The sequence below is a fragment of the Crocuta crocuta genome, unplaced genomic scaffold (assembly GCF_008692635.1).
Source record: "Crocuta crocuta isolate KB4526 unplaced genomic scaffold, BGI_CrCroc_1.0 scaffold6, whole genome shotgun sequence".
In the NCBI taxonomy this organism is placed as follows: domain Eukaryota; kingdom Metazoa; phylum Chordata; class Mammalia; order Carnivora; family Hyaenidae; genus Crocuta; species Crocuta crocuta.
In genome coordinates, this window is record NW_027531917.1 from 322,474 (window position 1) to 343,084 (window position 20,611).

Consider the following 20,611-nt stretch of genomic DNA (forward strand, 5'->3'; position numbering starts at 1 on the left):
ACTTGACAAGTGTGATTTTCGGACCAACTCTGTTTCCAGCTATTCACAGGATGGCAAATGAGTAATTGAAAATGTTTATTTTCATCTATAAATATAGACAATATCAATTTTGGACCATTGTTGCTAGAGTTGAAATAATATGCTTTAGAAACACACACACACACACACACACACACACACACACTCCATGAAACAAAGCCTTCTGGAACTAGAAACTATTGGTTACTTAGTTAATACAGGGCTTTTAATGTATCTTAAAAATCTCACATTCAATTTCATTATGTTTATCTTTTTTTAACTATGGAAAATTATAAAGCACATCTGCAAGTACATACCCTTCTCCAAGGGTTACATTTTTTTTGTCTGTTTATTTTAATGTAAGGTAGCTTTTGCCTCTATGCTTTTGATTTCCTAAAGATAGAATTTTTTTTCACACTATTCTTTTATATGCTGTGGCCTAATAATTTTAGTCCCTGTTGATTAAATATGTCTTCTTCTTACCCACCTCTAAATTGCTTTCATTGTTACTCCTTCTATCTCTAATGCCCTCTTTTCCTTAGTCTAACCCACTAGTTTCCACACTGTAGAATTATATTCAGTTTTGAATTAACATTTTTTCCATGATGCCATGAATCACTATCTCAATTCATTGTGATATATGCCTTTTTGGACCCCAGTAACTTTTCAGGAGTACGTTTCTTCATAACTTACCAATCCTACTTTTTGCATATGTATTACATTTTTAAAATTATATCTAATACTTTAAAAAGGTAGGGGCATACTATCACACTCTTCTGAACTATGCTTTTTTAAACATTTTATTTTGAAACTATTTTAGAATTTCAGTAAAGTTGCAAAAATGGAACAGATAGTTTTCAGATATCATTCACTGATTTCCTCCTAGTATTCATATTTTGAATATTCACAGCATAATTATCAAAACTAAGATATTGGACTGGGATTGTATTATTAATTAATTTGCAGAGTTTATTCAGATTTTACACTTCCCCTCCTTTTTTTCATTAATGCATTTATTTGTGCTCCTGGCCCCACTCCAGGATACTGCATTGTGTTTAGTCCTTATGTCTCTCTATTTAATTATTTGCATCAGTATAGAAACATCTTTTTTATGGTTCTATATTTATTTTACTGTATGAGTTGTTGTCTAATTCCATTTTTATTTTTATGATTAGCCATTGNGGGCCCAGTCCAGGATACTGCATTGTGTTTAGTCCTTATGTCTCTCTATTTAATTATTTGCATCAGTATAGAAACATCTTTTTTATGGTTCTATATTTATTTTACTGTATGAGTTGTTGTCTAATTCCATTTTTATTTTTATGATTAGCCATTGGGAAATCTTTTATGTTGGTTCCTATGACTTTGGACATGCCCCAGTTTTATTGTATAGTTTGTTTTAGTTTTTCCTTATTTTCAGAAATCACAAATGTTCCAGGCTCATCTTCTGTTTTCCCTGATCCACACCTGGATTACTCATTTCTTTCTAAGGAGCCCTAATTCTTATTAAATGATTATTATTTGGAGTGCTAGGTGTGCTCATTGCCACTGGGATATCATTGCTGCTATGCCCTCTCAGTGAACAGAGCTATAAAATACATGCATGTTACTAACATGTATACACATGCAGTGAGACATAGGCAGATATTTGCATCCATATGTATAATGCATGTGTATATTTAAATACATATATTTAAAAGTCACAAGTTCTTTTTTTTTTTTATTTCTAGGAGAGAGAGAGAGAGAGAGAGACAGCGTGAGCAGGGGAGGGTCAGAGAGAGAGGGAGTCACAGACTGAAACAGGCTCCAGGCTCTGAGCTGGCAGTCAGCACAGAGCCCGACGCGGGGCTCGAACCCACGAACCGCGAGATCATGACCTAAGCGAAAGTCGGACGCTTAACCGACTAAGCCACCCAGGTGCCCCTCACAAGTTCTTAATTACAACTGTGATTACAGTTCAGCACTATCAGAGAATTTATTTTAGCATTCCCTCTAACTTTTATCTGTGATAGGAAGGAATCTGACTCACATCATTTACAATGTATTTTATTTGCTCAATTCTAGCATATATGCATAAGGCATTTTAGAATTGCTGACTTTTTAGCCCTGTGAGAAATAAATTTACTAATTAGAATACAGAATTTTTGTAGACTTATTTTAATCTTTAGCCTTATAGTAGAATACTGTTTTTTAAATTACTAGATACTATTATTGTAATTTAATTAGTATCCATGATTTTGAGGAAATTGAAATATTTTCTTATGATTTGGAGCGATTATACACATTTTCCCATGAAATGCCATTCTATATCTTCTCTCTGTATGTCTTCCTTCCTTATGGCCTTTTTCTTATTCATTTGAGGGAGGCTTTTTTTATATTAGAGAACTTAGTCCTTTAAGGCACAAGTGACAAATATTTCCACTATGATGTTTGTAATTTCATTTTGATTACGGTGGGCTTTATTTTTTTTACTTTTTATACCATTAAATTTATCAGTTATATAGCCTAAATCTGGATTTAGGCTATAATTAGAAAAACCTCTTCACTAAAATATGTATATATGTATTTATGTATATATGAATATATATGTGTATATTTCATAATTTTGTTTAAGAGTTTAATGTTTTTGGTTTTTTATATTTCAAATTCAGATTCATTTCAAATTTATGTTACATGTCATAAAATATATCATCTTTAATTTTTTCAAAACTATCTAGTCCATTTCCCCAAACTATTTTGCATATTGATTTTAAATAAATTGAATTTTGAAGTCATTTCTCATATATGACATTTGCAAATATATTTAAGTGACTTTTGGACTTTCTTGTTTACTCCTCATTCTATATCTTTATGCATTAGTATTGTACCAAATCAGTTACTTTTTATGTTATATGGAAAAGCTTCGATGTATAATTTCTAAAGAAAAGTCTGATAAAGTTCATACAGTTTTTTGACATGTTTACTCTTACCTTTCAGAATTTCATAGGTTGTTCTTTTCTCCACATTAGATTTCGAGCTATTGAGTCAGGAACTGAGACTTAAAATGTTTCTATTTAACAAAATGCATAGCCCAGTACCTAATGCCTAAAGCATTCTAAGTACGTCATTGAGTGTTTGCTGACTTAAATAAGAATTACTTACTTCAAAATTGTAGCACCACAAAACCGATCTTTGAAATTTTCTGTCTAGATAACACAACTGACAGGCAAGAAAAGAATGAAGGCATGAAATGATAGAAGCCCACAAAACTGAGATGACTTTGATGATGATGAGACAGGAAGTTACAACGTTTCTGGAGAAATAAGTTAGTTGAATTAATTTGGTATTTTGAAACTCATACAATTCTTATTAGTAAACTAACCAGACCCATTTGCATCCTATTACATTGTCTAAAGCAAGAGATATCTGTGGTTTTTGCTGAACATGCAACCATTTCTGCCTGTGCTGATAACAGGACTTCCAATTATCTTCAAGAATCTCCTTTCCCATTTTTAGTTCCCATGGTTCTTTTGGACCTGATTGAACCCTAGCTCCAGAGTTGGGCATAAATCCAGGCTTTGTTAACCAAATTCCAGCCCATATCCACAGAAGGTGATTATTCGTGACCTGACTCAAGTCCAATACTTCTGCTGAAACTAGAGAAGAGAGAAATATCTTTCTTTCCCATACATAGACCATGATAATGTAGGAGTACAGTACTGAGGGCCCATCATATTGTAATAGGTTTCTAAAAATTGAAAGCAAAACACAAAGAAGAATAAATCAGCCTGGAGGGAAAGATTATTGCTCCAGATATCATTTGAGCCTCTGGATCCATCTGTGAGTTAAGTTTTCATTTAGGTATGCTGATATGTCATTTAGAAAATAGAGATTCAAGTTAGTATGACTTGGATTTTTTGTTATTTATAACTGAAAACCTTGATAAATATACACCATTCTTAAGAATACATTTGAAATACTTCTCAAGCTATATTGTTCGTGGAGACTTGTGTGTTTGTGTGTGTCTGTGTTTATGTATGTGCTCTGTACAAAATAGATTGTACTTTTTCCTAAATCCTTAATAGAGTGCTCCAAACCCCTGACCAAGTTACTTGCTTTTTTATGGAATCATATAAAATACTTTCCATCATCACTTATTTCCAGGACTTCGTGTAGGTTTTCCTTTTCTTTCAGAGATTAGCATGAAACCTTTCTTATTTCCAACAGGGATTTGAAGAAACATAACGCTGATAATTCATACCATAAAATTTAGCCCTGTGAAACTTATCCTTTTTTGGAATCAATTCTCCAGTTGGGCACAGAGAATAATCCTAAAATATGGAGGGTTTTTTTAAGTCCCTAGTAAATATATATAGCAACAGCACTTATAAAAGTATATGGACAAATGATAATTTTTCAATCTTTTATGTAGAAACTATTCTTGCTATCATCGGTCCTTTAGTAGATATTTTATGGATGGCAACATGAGGAAGGTCCAGAGCAATGAAAAAACAAACAAACAAACAAACAAACTAAAACAGAAATCAAGGTGACACTGTACCAGAGATGTAGGTAAAAGAACAGTGTTCAGTGTCCTTAAAAATTACTAGCAATTTAGAACAGCACCTTATAACTTATGATAGTATAAGCTTTACATGTGTTGGTGGTCAAGGATTTTTCAAATTAGTTTTACTCTTTACTACTGAGCACTATTACACCAGACTCTGCTCCTACAATGTTCAGGAGACAAGTAGGTTGTAGGCTGCATTTTAAAAAAGTGGCAAAGCAGAAAAATATGAGGCACTTGATTTCCAAAAATTCATACAAGATATGAAATTGGGAATATATATTAAAACATATTTGTTATTTCTGAATCATAAAATATTACTTTTCTGTAACTCGGCCTTGATACTCTTGCTCTAGGCAAACTGTCAGTCCCTATGACAAAGATACAGAAAACAAGTGCCATGTACTTTGAATCAAGTTAAAGCAGCCATTTAAAGAAAAAAGGAAATGAAAAATAATAAGCCATGGTGATTTACTTTTCTCCATTATTTTTTGTTTTAAATTTTATTTCCCTGTAGTCTCAGGTAGTTTGTTTGTGCTAAGAAATAATCCTATTATAGCTCATTAAATGGTAGGGTGTACCTGCCAGCTATCATTGTGACAGAGAAGATCCATACACCACATCAACTTTTCTCTGACAAACACAGTGTCAACTCATTACAGTATTTGTGACCTGCTCAGCCAAAGAAGCAGTGATTATGTAGTTCTGTGTTGTAGACTCTGGGTCTGGAGTTCTCTCTTGTCCAGCAAGAGAGGGGACACAGGATTAACAGAAGACCATGGGAGGGGAAGGGAAAAAAATGTTACAAACAGAGTGGGAGAGAGGCAAACATAAGAGACTCTTAAATACAGAGGACAAACTGAGGGTTGACGTTGGGGAGGGAGAGAGAAAAGTGGCTGATGGGCATTGAGGAGGACACTTGTCGGGATGAGCGCTGGGTGTTGTGTGGAAACCAATTTGACAATAAATTATATTAAAAATAAATAAATACAAATAAAATGCAAGAGATGGCTAAGAGCCCCGAGTAGAGTCCTTGTTCTGTTTTTATTAGGATCAGAAGGCTTACAAGCATGATGGACATGCAGTAAGAGACAATGAAACCGTGAACATTAACTCATGGTGTGAGAGAAAGGGGGTTTTGAAGATATGTGGTGTTAGGGGCTTGGGTCAATTCAAAACGAAGTCCTGGAATGGGGCAGATTGTTTATGGCAGGCATGAGGCACCACCTGTTTAGCTAAACTTGCCTAGTGGACAACAAAGACAGAGCATGCTACCCCAGGGTCAACAAGGCACCTTTATTTTGCTAGTTAGCTCCTTTCTAGGCAACATCACCCTGCTGCAGTCTATAGCCCTGTTTACCTGCTTATTTATTTAGATCCTTCCTTTGTGTGAAAGCAGCTTTTTGCTATTGCTTCCATCCTGAGTACCTAATCTTGTTTACCTAGTTTTGGATGCTTTCATCCTGAGGCTTCCTATTCCTATACCTTTGTCCTATTCTGGGGGCCTTTGCCCTGTTTCCCTAATCTTGTTTACCTAATCTTGGATGCATTCATCCTGTGTCTTTCTATTTCTTTATGCCTTGTTAACCCATCAGTGCTAGATCAGGGAATTCCTAAGCTTATTCCCCACAGTTCTGTTTGTGAAAAGTATGAGTTTGTTTGCTTTAGGTGTTGGTATATGCCACTGTTCCTTACAAGTTTCCATGAAAAACTAAATATTACAAGTTAAAGGTCCCTAAAGGCAATATTTTCACAGGATGCCCTATATACTACTGCATTATTTTTTGCTCTTTAATGTATTATATTGTCCTAATGGAGATTTAAAAGAATAAAAGTATTGTGAGAAAATTGCAACATTATAATTATCAGGGCATCAGTTTTTCTCTTTTAATTTCTTGTGCTATCCAGTGTGGGAGTACTATAATAATGAAGGCATGTAGGAGCAAATTGGAATTACATGGAGGGAAAAAAAAAAAAAAAAGAAGAAAAGAAGAATGCCCATCTATCTGGAGCACTAGAGCATCCTGTCCAATAGAACTTTCTGCCTCATCCATATCATTGTGGTCCTGAGACATTGGCTCTTCAGAAAGATGTGGCCACAAGAACAAGAGGCCCTCCCTGTTCATTGCATACTTTCCTGTCTCAGCTCACTGCATTTTCAGGTGCCGCTCAAATCCATAAAGAAGACATTCATAAAAACTTCCTATATATCCCATCTGTGATAACAAAAAGAAGATCTTGACTAAACTAAGGCGATTTACTCTTTATAACAAATATCTTTAATAAGATCTTTTCTTTCTACTGGGACAGTGACTAATACTGGCTCCACAGATTCATCTCTATATATAATAGGAATACAAGGGATATAAGAGAAAGAGATGTGTTTTCCCCTGAGGAGATTCTTTCTCCGGTCTACTACCAGCAAGCAAAGGAGAGAATTAGTCATGATCACTTGGGGAGCTCCAAACAAAAGAAAACAAATAAACAAACACCAAAGCAACTATAATGTGTTTTAGGGATGTATACAACAATTTGGAGGTAATAAGAAAAGTTTCTCTTTATCCAAGATAAAATGTGAAAAGCTGTTAAAGGATTATGTTTATCTTAGGTAATTATAGAAGAAAATGGGTACATGTTATTGCAGGGAAAGAGATTTGACTCAGAAAGCATTGCCTGAAGATTTTTAACAGGATTGCTCAATATAAAGAGTAAGTCTCCTGATAGAAATTTTCAGATGCTACACGAATCAGCCTTCAAAGAGGAAGGCTACATGGAATAAGTGGTTTTTTCCAATAATAGAGATACAAATTTCTGATGTTTACTGAGTATTTACCATGTGCAGAAATATTACTTAATTTTTTTTTTCTCAGCTGTCTCATTTAAGCCTCACAACTCCTTGTTGTTGAAAGATACTGAAGAAGAAGAGAAGAAATAAAGAGCAGGCAAAGAGATTTGGGGATCTATACTTCAACACAGGGCCTGAGCCAGCCCTATATAGACTCTGAAGCTGAGGTGGCCTTTTCGAATTCTCCTGACTTGAGGCAATGAGGCAGGTTTTTACACGTCCATGTGTATCAGTCACTAGAAGATTTTTTCAAAAAATGAGGCATAAGTTTTGTAGGGATGGGGGGACTTCCTAAGCAAGGGCAGCTCCAAAAGGTGCTTGGCAACTGGCACCTCAGAGAATATATCTTCAGTCCTGACAGGGACGTCAGGTCTTGGGCTCCCAGCATCCATGTCTATCAGCACAGTAGCTTAATATTCTAGCAAAGTATTACTTGTCACATCCTTTCCACCGGCTATCCCAAGGTCTATTTCTTCAGTGGCCCTTAGTTAAGAGATCTGTTTAAATTAGCAAAATTTGTCATTGATGACTCATTCTTGACTCATTCTTTAGAGTGACATTTCAGGCTGTGTATCATGACAGGCTGAGGATACTTGGTTAAATTTCATCTTTTAACCAACACCCCATTTATTTCATTTAATAAATATCTATCAACTCTAAGTTCCAGGTGTTTTTCCTAGGCATTGGAGATGAAAAAAAAAATAACGCATGCCATGTATGTTAATAGATATTTGTTAAGTGATGAGTGACAGGATAGGGAAGTAAATAACATCTTTACTTTTTTCATACTCCCTATGAACCAGCACAGTTCTAAATTCTCTGCATATATTGATGCTTACCCCTTGCAACATTGCTATGAAACGGGCACTACTAAAACGTAAGAAATTGGCACAAAGAGGTTATGCAACTTCCCATAACCACCCAGATACCGGTAGTTGCAGCTAGCATCCAAACTCTCAGTGTCTGCCTCCAATGTTGCTCTGATCCACATCCACGAATCATGACCGTGATGGTTCACGGTGCATGTAAAGGCTTTTAGGAGATGCCGGGAGCTAGATTTCTTAATCTAGTGATGAAGAACAAGGAATTTATCAAGAACTTTAAACTAATTATTAAAATAAGAGTGCAGAACTTTGTTTTGGTTTTGACAGAATCTAAATATTTTATGCAGTTTAACCCATTTATATTAATCCTCTGTCCCTAAAGATACTTGGGTATGTTGCTTCTGAGAATTTTTTGATGGCCTTATCTGATACCTATCATCTTTTGGTGCTGGGATATGGGACACAGCAAGCACCCAGTCCTGAGGTCAGCTTTAACATGGTGTTGTGTTAAGCATAACAAAAGTTTTCTAATTCATGAGGAAATGTCTGGCACTACTTCGGCTTTAGCCCCAAAGATCTGCATCCTGGGAACATCTTCAATGCTGACCAAACTGATATGGTTTTCTACTTTATGCTGTATCCTCACGCTTGCTGCTAATACCATTGCTCTATCATATCGCTATCTATGATATTGTTAATATCATGGTGAATATAATTTAGAAAGCCCTGTTATTTGCAAGCAGAAATATAGAGAGGAAAAAGGGATACATTGAGAACTATGCATGTGGTCTTCTTTCAAAGACGCTTGCAAAGGAGGAAGAAGAGTCTGGGATCTCCAGGCCTTGTTCTCTGGGCTTTGTTTACTTCTTGGGGGAGTGCTGTCTGAAGCCAAGCTGAATGCATCATTTACAGCCAGAAATCTTCAGGAATGTCCCACTGCACTCTCCTGTTGCCCTATACTTTCTCATCCTTCAGTCTTCTATATTATAATTTTTTAAGACACCAACGAATTTTTTTAGATTTATCATTTCTACCTAATTACTAGCAGCAATATTTAGGATTGTGCCTTCTCTTAAATCTGATCAGATTTAAGTAAAATCTGATCTTTCATAAAAGTAGTTCAAATCATGGGGTTTTATGAGCCTTGTTTCACTTAGCATACTGTATTCAAGATAAAGGAAAAAAACCTGATTTTTTAAAATTTAAACTGTGTGATATCAGAAATGATATAATGATTTTAAGAACTTATTAGGAAAAATAAACAATTTTTTTATTTATGAGTAGGTAACACTCATGTCAACAAAATAGGGATTCTGATTAAAGAATGTTGAAAGGAATGTTTTAAGCCAAAAGTCAATAAAAGCATGCAAAAATATGAAAGATGACTAATGAGAAAATCAAGCCCTTTACATGGTGATGAATGGCATCAAAGTGTGAAAACTCACACTAAATTACCAGATTAAAAAATAAAGTACAAAACATGAAGAAAAACTAATTGGGGGAAAAAACACAACAACAAAGGCAACTTGAAAATATCTGATGAGATAATTACATTTAATAGTCAAAGAATACCAAAGGTTGAAATATAAGATACTTGTTTTATCAGCAATCTAAAGCGACATCAGGGACTCAGATACCATAACGAAGTATCCGGTGGAATGACTTTAAGTTATGTTTTTAAAAGAGTGACATAAGTACTGTGGTAGTGATAACCTCTCATGAACTGTTACTCATGGTTATATTTATTAGCTGTTGATCTGGAAAAGGATAAATGAATTCAACTATATGCATTTAGCACTGCATTTCCCAGATCTTTCATTATATTTATAAGACCAATTACAGTTGGATGCAAGGATTATAGAAAAGTTGAATGCCTTCCTGACACTAAAGCATTGAAGAGAAATACTGCTTTTTCTTTTTTGGTAGGTGGTTGTCATTGTTGATTTTCGTCCCACATATAGACAGGAAGTTGTATCCTGGAACTTCTCTCCCTGACTACTTCTGAAAAGGCACAGATTTGGTTATGTATATACTATTTCAGACCATCAGGGATGACTCTGATAGTATTCATAAGCCTGGATTCCTGGGCATCACTTCTGGGTCAGAGAATCCTATTTCGTGTTCAGTCAGAGGTTGTGTTCAGGTTTCTTGTGCTAGTGAGGCTTCCACCCCACTGATTTCCAAACAATCTATCAAGGGTGTGGTTTGACTTCTTATTGATGCCTGTTGTAAAATACAAGGGGAAGGAGATATACCGACGGAAAAAAACTTTTAAGCTGAAAGGAATCAGGACATGTTGATTTGGGAAATCCTCAGCCTATCTACATTGTAAAGCCTACCAAAAGTAATTTACTGCCAAGGGAGGATTCTCTAGAGAACAAAGGTGAGCCTAGGCAGTCATTTTACGCTTCAGAAGGATTAAAAAGACACAGTGTATTCATCACACAGAAAACGTTGTGAGATTAGTTGTGTGACATGTAGGCCCCCTTACCCATCTCAGTAGAAGTTAGAAATAGATATGGGATTATCAGGAAAGATCCTTGGAAGAAACTTTTGGCGAACATAGTGAATCCATTTGACATACATGGGAGATACACGAGGTATTTGCAAGTTTTGTACCAGCAGAAATACTGTCAATTTGGACTAAGAGGGGGGCGCCTGGGTGGCTTAGTCGGTTAAGCCTCCGAATTTCGCTTAGGTCATGTATTTGCGGTTCGTGGGTTCGAGCCCCGCGGGCTCTCTGCTGACTGCCAGCTCAGAGCCTGGAGCTTGTTTCAGTCTGTGACTCCCTCTCACTCTGACCCTCCCCTGCTCATGCTGTCTCTCTCTCTCTCTCCTAGAAATAAATAAAACATTTAAAAAAATTTGGACTAAGAGGAACTAAGAGGGACACAGAGGTTGTGAGCCTCCAAAATTCTACAGGCATGAAGCAAGATGATAAGATTACTAAACTTCAAGAGGGTGCTATCCTTCATGAAAAGAATGAATGATTCCAAGAACAAAGCATAAGCCCAGTGGCTGTAACATTCAAGTACAGAGTATTATTCCCAGGCCTTGAAACCTAATGTTTTCCCAGCTGGATTTTGAAATTGCTTGGGACAGGTGACTCCTTTGATTGTTTTCTTGCTTTTTGACTGGGAATCTCCAGATTGTATACCTGTGTTGAATGGGACTTTATACCTGTCCTGCCTGAAGGTCCTCCTTCCTTGGCTCATATCATGAGGGTTCTCCTATTACTTTGATGCCATTTTTTGTCATGATCACACCTCCAGGTCTGAGGAGAAATTTTACAAATGGGAATAAATTACCTTAATGTATTTTTTTTTTTTTTTTTTAGCACTTAGGGGTTCATACACTCTTACACTGGCCCATGTTCAATATTTAATAAATTATTTAAATATTAGCTGAACTCTTCTTTCTTGCTTGTCAGCTTACTGCATCCACCCCAGATAAGTAAATGCTGTGTCCTATCTCTCTTAGGAAGACCCTATCTTTCTGTAGACTATTGGTTAGTTTGTTACTATGAGTTCAAGAAATTTTGGTTTGTACACCATCCAGCTTTTTATGTTGTTGTTGTACAGATGGGAAAAAACAATGATCGTTCCAGTATTAGATATTTTAAGTAATAGCTTCCCTTGTCTGGAAGGCTCTCTGTTTTGGTGTAGAGACATATTTGATTCTTACAAAATGGTTACCATTATGTAGCTAAACTTAAAACAAATTGTATATATCATTCTGGGTGGCCACTGTCTTTGTTCAGATAAATACAAAGGAGTATAAGTGGTATAATGTTAAAGTGAGATGCTCAGTTCTGCATCATAGATACTGAGTCTAAGGTGAGAGCAAAATGGTTCGTTATACTAGAAATCTTCTCTGACTCACTCTGCTGCAGACTGAATTGATAAAAATGTGCTCCTTTCTCCTTTGAGGAAGTCTCAATCTGTGTAAATTTGTTTGCCTTCTTAGAATGAGAGAGAATATGAATCTGACATCTAGATACAGACGCAGAGAATTTTTTTTTTTTTTTTTACAGGCAGAGAATTTAGCACAAAGTGAGGTAGCAAGGCTATTGACCTTGGGGAGCCTACATGCTGAAAGTATACTTTGTAGTACAGTGGCTCAAATTAGACAGAATGAGTTGGCTTTTTTGATAAACTACCTTTCCTTTTCAGGGTTGACAAGGAGAGGTTTTCAGGACACTTGGGTTAGATTTTGATCAATATTTTATTACAGGGACATATCTTATTATAAGTTCCATAAGTGAAGAGACTGTCTTCATCCATTCTTTTCCAATTTTATAGCTTTCACATTCTGTATGCACACTGTGTGTATTCATTAAACGTTACAGGTTCATCAGACCTATGCAAAAGTACCATCCCTATACAAACATGAGTGTCGTTCTTCATATACTGAGATTATTAGTTTATTTGTAAGGCTGATTGCTAAAGTTGAATGCTTATGAATTGATATTAGTTGTGGCAATGTTTTCTTCATTTCATTTTATATTTTTAAATTGCAGTCATTGAACATTGTACACATTTTGAATTTCTAATGGGTAGAAACTGAATTAATATGCTTTAACTCATTTATTTTCGAGTTCTATCTAGAATTGTTGTGCAAATTTGCAATTCATCCTGCCAATATTGTTCAGATAGGGATGCAAACCCCAAGGTTTGCATCTGAAGCAGTTCATTTGACAGTGTGAAGCAGAGATGACTAAGTTATTTTCCCTTGTCCTGTGTCTGATAGCTTTTTGTTATAAAATTTGCAGGGCATGTCACTGATGCTTTTAGCTTGTGGAGTTTCTTAATATAATCTCTAAACTTCAATAACCTCTATTAAAGAAAATTCGTGATGGATTTGATAACAAGACAAACTTGAGCATTTCTGAGATGCCTCAGATTTTTTTTTAAGAGAAGATTTTTAATCTAGTGATCTCTTTATTATCTTACTAGGAAAAGAAATGAGTTTAGACAATTCCATATTGTTAATATTTTCAGTGGAGAGCAAATAAAATAATGGCAAAACTTCTTAGGAAGAAAAATAGAATTCTGTTTAGCTTCTGAGTTTCTTCAGTTTTTTCCCATATCCTTCTCATGGCTGAACATGGACTTTACCTATCTAAATGGGTAAGCCTGGCCCTTCTTCCTTTTATATGCCTATTGATTCTCACCTACCACAGGAATGGTAGGCTGGTTTTTTTCTGCTTGTTTTATTCTTGTTGTTTGTTTGCTTTATTTAATAGTCTCTTTCAGCTTCTTGTGGTTTATGACACAGATTATGTTCTTGTCAACAGAATATTAATTAATCTGACTTTTAATCTCAATAGAAATATGAAAGTATAACAGTGTTGATATGCAGAAACAAAATTGTGGTTGATGGAATTCTAATTAAGATACCAAAGTCATCTTTAATATAATAACAGTTTATTGGCTAAAATATTCTGTAACTGAGAGTATTAATGCATAATCCTGGTGTTAATTACAATCATATTCTGCCAAAATGGCAGAATACTTAAAATGGCAGATTCTGGATACAAAATGCCTGGACTTTAACACTGTTTATATTACTTATTAGTTGAGTAGACTCAGATTTTATTTTTTTAATTTATCTTTATTTTTGAGAGTGTGAGCTGGGGAGGGGCAGAGAGAGAGGGGGAGAGAGGATCCAAAGTGTACTCTGCACTGACAGCAGCAAGCCCGATGTGGGGCTTGAACTCACGAATCATGAGATCATGACCTGAGCCAAAGTCTGATGCTCGACTGACTGAGCCACCCAGACACCCCAAGTAGACTCAGACTTTAAAATAACTGTTTCCTCATCTGTAAAAGGGAGATATTACTAGTTCCTTCCTCTGAAGGTTCTTGTGAGATTGAAATGAGGGAATATATGTAAATTTAGAACAGTAGGCACATAAATAATACTGGATATTTCTATTATTCATTTTCATGCATTTAAAACAATGACATAGTACACTCAATCTCCTTCTACTCCTTGGCACCTAATAGGATAAAAGAAAAAAGGGAACACAGCTTTAGATCCTCTCCATATAATCCAAAAATAGAGCAAAAGTCTGCTGTTATTGTTGGGGTTGTGAGTTTGGCATTTTCAATTCAATGTCTGAGTTTCCAGCTACTGGGCATGCAAGTATGCATCTTTTAGCCATGTTGGTCAGGTTGACTATTTAAAGTCAGGCTTACACTGTTCAATATATTTCTGCTATGAGTTTGGTAGAATGATGGGAGGTGGTTGAAAAAGAAAGGGCAGATGGATCAAGATCATTCTTTAATTCTACTCCTCTACTGTAGCTGCAAGAATCAAAATTATGTAGATGATCATTTATTTATATTTATCTTTGGTCAGCTTTCTTGTTTCTACAGAATATATAAAGTCTGTGACACTGCTTTGATTTTATTGGTCAGGAAAAAATTCTCCTGGTGTCATTTTGTACCAGTAAGAATACAACATAATTGTCTCCTCATGTGATTTTCTAATGCACCTGTTGAAGAGTTAGATCAAATAGTTTGGATAGTCAAATGAACCCAGTGGTCATAACTGAAAAATACCTATAAGCCATTATCAGGTTACCACAGCCTTAGATTTCTGAGTAATATCATGAAACTTTGTCTTGTTCAAATAGCCCAGAAATTATCTACCTGTGTAGTAGACATCTCACAGTTTAGCATCTAAGAGGCAGAATATGGGACATTTATTTCCTTGGAGATCAAGATTTTACTTTATTTCCTCTCCTGATGGCTCTTCTAACTTCTCCTTTACCTTCTTGTGGATGGAATTATACATTGCTATAGAGATATAATAAAACCGTCTGGCAAATTCAGACTCACAGAAGCACATCTAATTTACCTTTCAATTTGGCTGGTGTTTCTCTCTTTACTGTGGTGCTCAGTTTGGTTTCCAACTAGCACAAGGTGTTTTAACTGTCAGTCATACAAACTAGTGTCAGGAAGGGCCAATTAGGTCATCAAGTCCATCTTTTCATCAGAGTAGGATAGATTGCTGATGTTACTTTTTTTCTTCTATTTCCCCCCCAGGCTAGAATTGAACATGTTTCTTGCTATTTCCTGAAGGCAAGAAAGATAAAAATCAATAATAAAAGTAGATGTAGGTTTAGGAGGACTTGTATCTTAAATGGGGAGGAGGGATTTTACTTAAGCATTTGCTGAGCACTTTTCCTTCCACAGGATGATAAATGGCCTCTACTCCATTTTTCTTTTACCAGCAAAAAACAAATAGACATTTTATCACCATGCAAAGTCAGACCTAGAATTCTATCATTGGCATATATATTTCCCCAGGGAAATAAATCTGCCACAGAATCCTTCTGATCTGATGACAAATCCTTTTAGATTTATCTTTTGTTTAATAAGAGTAAGACTATTGGAGTATTGGGTTTCCATATCTGGCTAAAGAAGACAGAGAGAGAGACTGTGTATCTCTAAGTATACATATAAATGTACATGTAGAGTGTGTATGGTATCCATGTGTGTTATGAAAAATATTAATTAGATTAACATAACACATGGTGATGGATTTTTTTCCCCCTAGAAGCATTAACACTGGAGTGATGCTTAGAAATAGTTTAACCAAACTTTGTCATTCTACAGAGAGGCTAAGTTTTATTTGCTCATATTTTCCAAGATAGATAGAAGGTGATTCAGGGCTAGACCAGACATTCTGATTTCTAGTTGTGTTTCTTCTCCTGAACTACTCTCACTTAAGATTATTTTTTTCATATTTTATATAGAAGAATGAGAATTCTGAATTAAAAATGCTGTAGCCTGGAGCCTAGACTTGAAGGATACAGACCAGAACAGAGGAAAGTTTTTGTGCCTTTAGCTAAGATACTCATAGAGAAGTCTCCTCTTCTGCAGGGGATATTTTTCAAGTCAGAGATAGAATGGACTGACATCTGGTATTTAAATGCTGATTCTTGTGATGTCTAACATGCAGTCAGATATCAGGCATTTTAGTAAAGAAATGGAGGGAAACTAGAAGCAAGGTCACAGTTTAAAGCTATGTAATTTCTTAATATAGCATTGTTTCTTTCTGATATCTTATTGATTAAAACACTAATAAAATTCAATTTTAGTCTAAATTAATTGCAGTGATAAATAGTATACTAATAAATGAAAATAATATATTGTAATAATATAGCAAAATGCATTTTGGATTTTGATTCATCTAACCCTATTTGTTAAAATTCCTCAGGAGTCATGAGTAGTACTGCTGAGTCTCTTCTCATACTCTGATTTCTGTAATAACTAAGCAAGCAAGAAAATATTAAAGTAAAAAAAGAAACATGTAGCTCTAATGACAGAATTGTCTCCGGATTTATCAAAGTTATGATTCATCTTAGTCTTTATAATTACTTTTACTTATATTTACTATGTCCCAGGAATGATCTCCCAACAAGATGTTTGTATCTGATTATAATTAAGAATAAACTTTTTGAATACAGAGGATAAACCATGGACACATATTAATATCACTGCTACTCTTCCTCCCTTAAGCGCTGTACCAACAATAGCAATAATTGCAACATGAGCACTTTGCACTTATTGAGAATATGCATTGTGCCTTTCTTTGTTTTTCAAATGAAGATACCAAATTTAGAGAAGTAACTTAGCTGAGAATGCATACTATGTAAAGAATAGACCAAGCTCTAAACCCAGATGAGTATGACGTGAGAATCGACATGATCAAACCTCACACTCCAGTGTGTGTGTGTGTGTGTGTGTGTGTGTGTGTGTGTATACACATGTGTACCTGTGTGTATGTGTGGACATTGCATGTCAATTAAGAGAAGGCTGATAATGTGAAGGAGAGGATGATAATATAATCAGATAATAATAGTAACATATCTCTGATCAGAGATATTTTTTGTTTTTGTTTTTTTACTTTTATTTTTGTTATTGAGTAAAAAGAGTTACAAGACTATATATATTTAGCCAATCAGTTGAGCAGACTGATTTATATTAATAATACTATATTGTTACTGCCATTTAAAATAATAGTTTTCTACTTGCTAAGTGGCTTGATTCTTTTTTTGCTTAAAATTGTGTTTGGTTGAGTAAAAAATAGAGAGGGAAATAGATGTCTAAAATTACTTAACATAAAATGTTAAGTACATAACTACCATATGTAAAGCATTATGTCTACATTTCTATAATTTTTGGTCTTCAGGGACTGAATTTTCACCATCGTTGGCAAAGCTATTTGACAAAATAAGAAAGAAAATACTAAAGTAACCTCATTCTGAAAAAGTAAAATGGAAATAGAACAGATGTCATTTTGTAAATGGAGAATAAAAAGGTCTGTGTTTGTCATTATATGAAAAGTTTAAAATAATTTCACCTCATGAAGAGTTAGGTTTCAAGTGATTATAGAATTACTGGTGGGTGGGAGTCGCACAATTAAATTTATTGAAGTTCTGTTGGTGTCATTTATAGATTCAGTGAATTATATATTATTTATTCACTAAGATAATGCATTATGAAATTAGAGATATTTTCTATTTTATATAATTTAAATTCTGTATTAAACTGCATTTACGTAAAAATTCTAACAATTTAATCTGCATCTATCACAACTGAGGATGGCAGGTGTCTGGGGCATAATATAGGAGGCTTGATTTATTTCCAGCTTCTTGCTTGATAAAAAAGATTCAGAATTAATTATCAATCCAGCCTAAAGAGGACTCATTAAAATTGTATGTTTTCAGATAAATTTATTCTTTAAAAAATGCTGCTTTCACTCATACCCCACCCACACCCACACCAGAGAGTCCATTTCTTGCTACAGCATTGATGAGACTTTAATAAATAATGAAAGAAATATTTGAGTTTCTTAATTCTTAGCTGTGAAATTTTAAAAATTGTCAAAATATGAGAATAAACCTGTAGCACAGTTGGATTTGGAGAAGGGGATTATTTGTTAGTAGCCATTCCTCCCTCCTAACCATGTGCAAATTTCCTATTTCTCTTTGATACAGTATGGTGAGGCTGTTAACTATGGGCCCTGTTCTGCCCTTAGCAAGGTTTGAGCCCTTGATTCAACCAAGATCAGTTAGAAATTGAGCATGCCACAAAATGATATAAACACACTCAATTACATTTCATTCTAGAAGAGGCTGTCAGACTTCATGCCTCCTACTGTAAGACTAATGCCATTGCCATCCAGAGTTTCCTGTCCAACTGAAATTGGATATTTAAGGATCCAGGATCTCCCTCCTTAAATATCCAATTTTACATTCTTAAAACCCATTTTGCATTCTTCCAAAATCCTTTTTAAATACTTCTTTTGTTTTAGATGAGTTATAGCCAGTTTCTGTGATTTGCAACTAATAAAACACCAATATTACAAGATTCTAGCACATGTCTGTATTGTTTTAACTTAAAAGTACTAAACTTTAGAAGGCAATGTTTTATCCATGGTTTACCAATATATGACACTGAGTTGTCAAGATCTGCTTTCCAAATTTACATATTTGTCTGAGAAACCCAACATATTCAGCCTAATTTTGGTATATAGCATTGTGCTGCATGATTCGTCATGAAAAATGTTTTAATTTTTCCAGCACTTACCTGGACAAAAATAGAATATATAAGGATGAATTTAATGTTGTCTGGCAAATCATTACCAAGATCTAGAAATTCAGTGAAGGTTTTGATGCAATAAATTCCTTAAAACAGGTAAATTGAAAAAAATGGCAAATTGGTCACAAATTATACTCTCAGGAGAACGTCACATTTGTTGCTAATGTTGACATTTTAAAATAGTTTTATGATCTGTATTATTCAAATGCTATTTAATAAATATCAAATAGCTGTTAAAGATTATGCATGGTAGTGACATAACTTTATCTTTTAAATAGACACAACAACAAATGTGCATTTACAAATTGAGAGTACTTGTTGGAAAAATAAGTGTACAAACTTACGTGAGCATTTGTCTTTAAACTTTACATAGCCAAAGACACAAGTTGAAATATCTAGAATTCCTGAGTTTTTCTCTTTTATGTGTTGATCTTAATATTTTAGTTTATTTTGTTATTTCTAATTCATGCTCTTCCACTAATTTCAAGCAAAATAACAGTTTTTAAACAAAGATTCTTACAGACAGTGTCTCCAGAAAGATAAAGAAAATACTAAACTAAATCTCCATAACTGTGATGTTTATGTGCCCTTCCTAAATTGTAAGTGCTGGCTTATAGAGATCAACATGCATAGTCCAGCATCTTGCCTGGGTGAAGGTATCTATAATTAGCTGTTCAGTTACATGTATATAAATCAAGTCCTATTTTGAAGTCAATTTTTGTTTTGGTACCTAAGAAGTATAACACTGCATGCAAAATAAATCAAAACAACAGAATGTGCATGTCAAATATGTTTTTTAGATGGTAATGATATTTTTCGTTCATTTTTTGACTGTGGATCATACAACTGAATGATTCCTCCTCTTATTGGTGACATCTGAAAATGGTACCTGTTTAATCCATCATAGCATTATGAAAGTTGATTTTAGAGAAAAATTGCTACATGGATCATATTGTTACTGGGGTTTTTTTTTGTCTGACACTTTATGTACAATCCTGAGCTGTCGCTTTATAATTCTAAAAAAAAATATAAGAGCTATTACCAGAAGAGGTGGTTTGCTACCAGGTAGAACACATAAGTGCTTGTTGGTTGGTTGTTTTGCTTTTAACTAAGCAGAACTGAAATGACTCCTTATCTGACAATTTTGTGTGACGATGGATGGTTAGAGATTGTAGTTTACCATATAGTAGAAAGAGTAACGGATGGCAATCCAACACACAGCAGAATCAAATGCCTTTTATTTCCACCAAAATAACTCTTTTATTTTTCTAATTAACAGGAATTTTACCTATATAATTGGATCAAAATTATGCTACAGTTGAGATAATTCCATAGTCAAGGGCAGATACACAATATGCCATTTATCAAACTTGCTACACTCATAAGCAGGGTGTTGGGAAGAAAGAAAACAATTATGACATCCACAATTGTGCATCCTGCACTGCAATAATTTCTACCTCTCTCTAATGATTGTAGGTTCCCAAAAGCAGAGATTTGTGTAAAATACATTTTGATACTCTCTTCATCAAGTGGCCACTCTAGAGCACAAGCTTAGATATTTTCATTGACAGAATAAGTAAATGATAATCATAACTTTAATAATGATAATAATAAAATGATTAATAATGATTTGGAAAACTTTAAATTTTAGCTCATTTAATCGAAAAAATCTTATGAGGTGGGCATTATTATTATTCTTCCTATGCAAGCTGACAAACATTTGCTAAAGTAACACACCTAGTAAGTGGTAGAAAGGGGATTT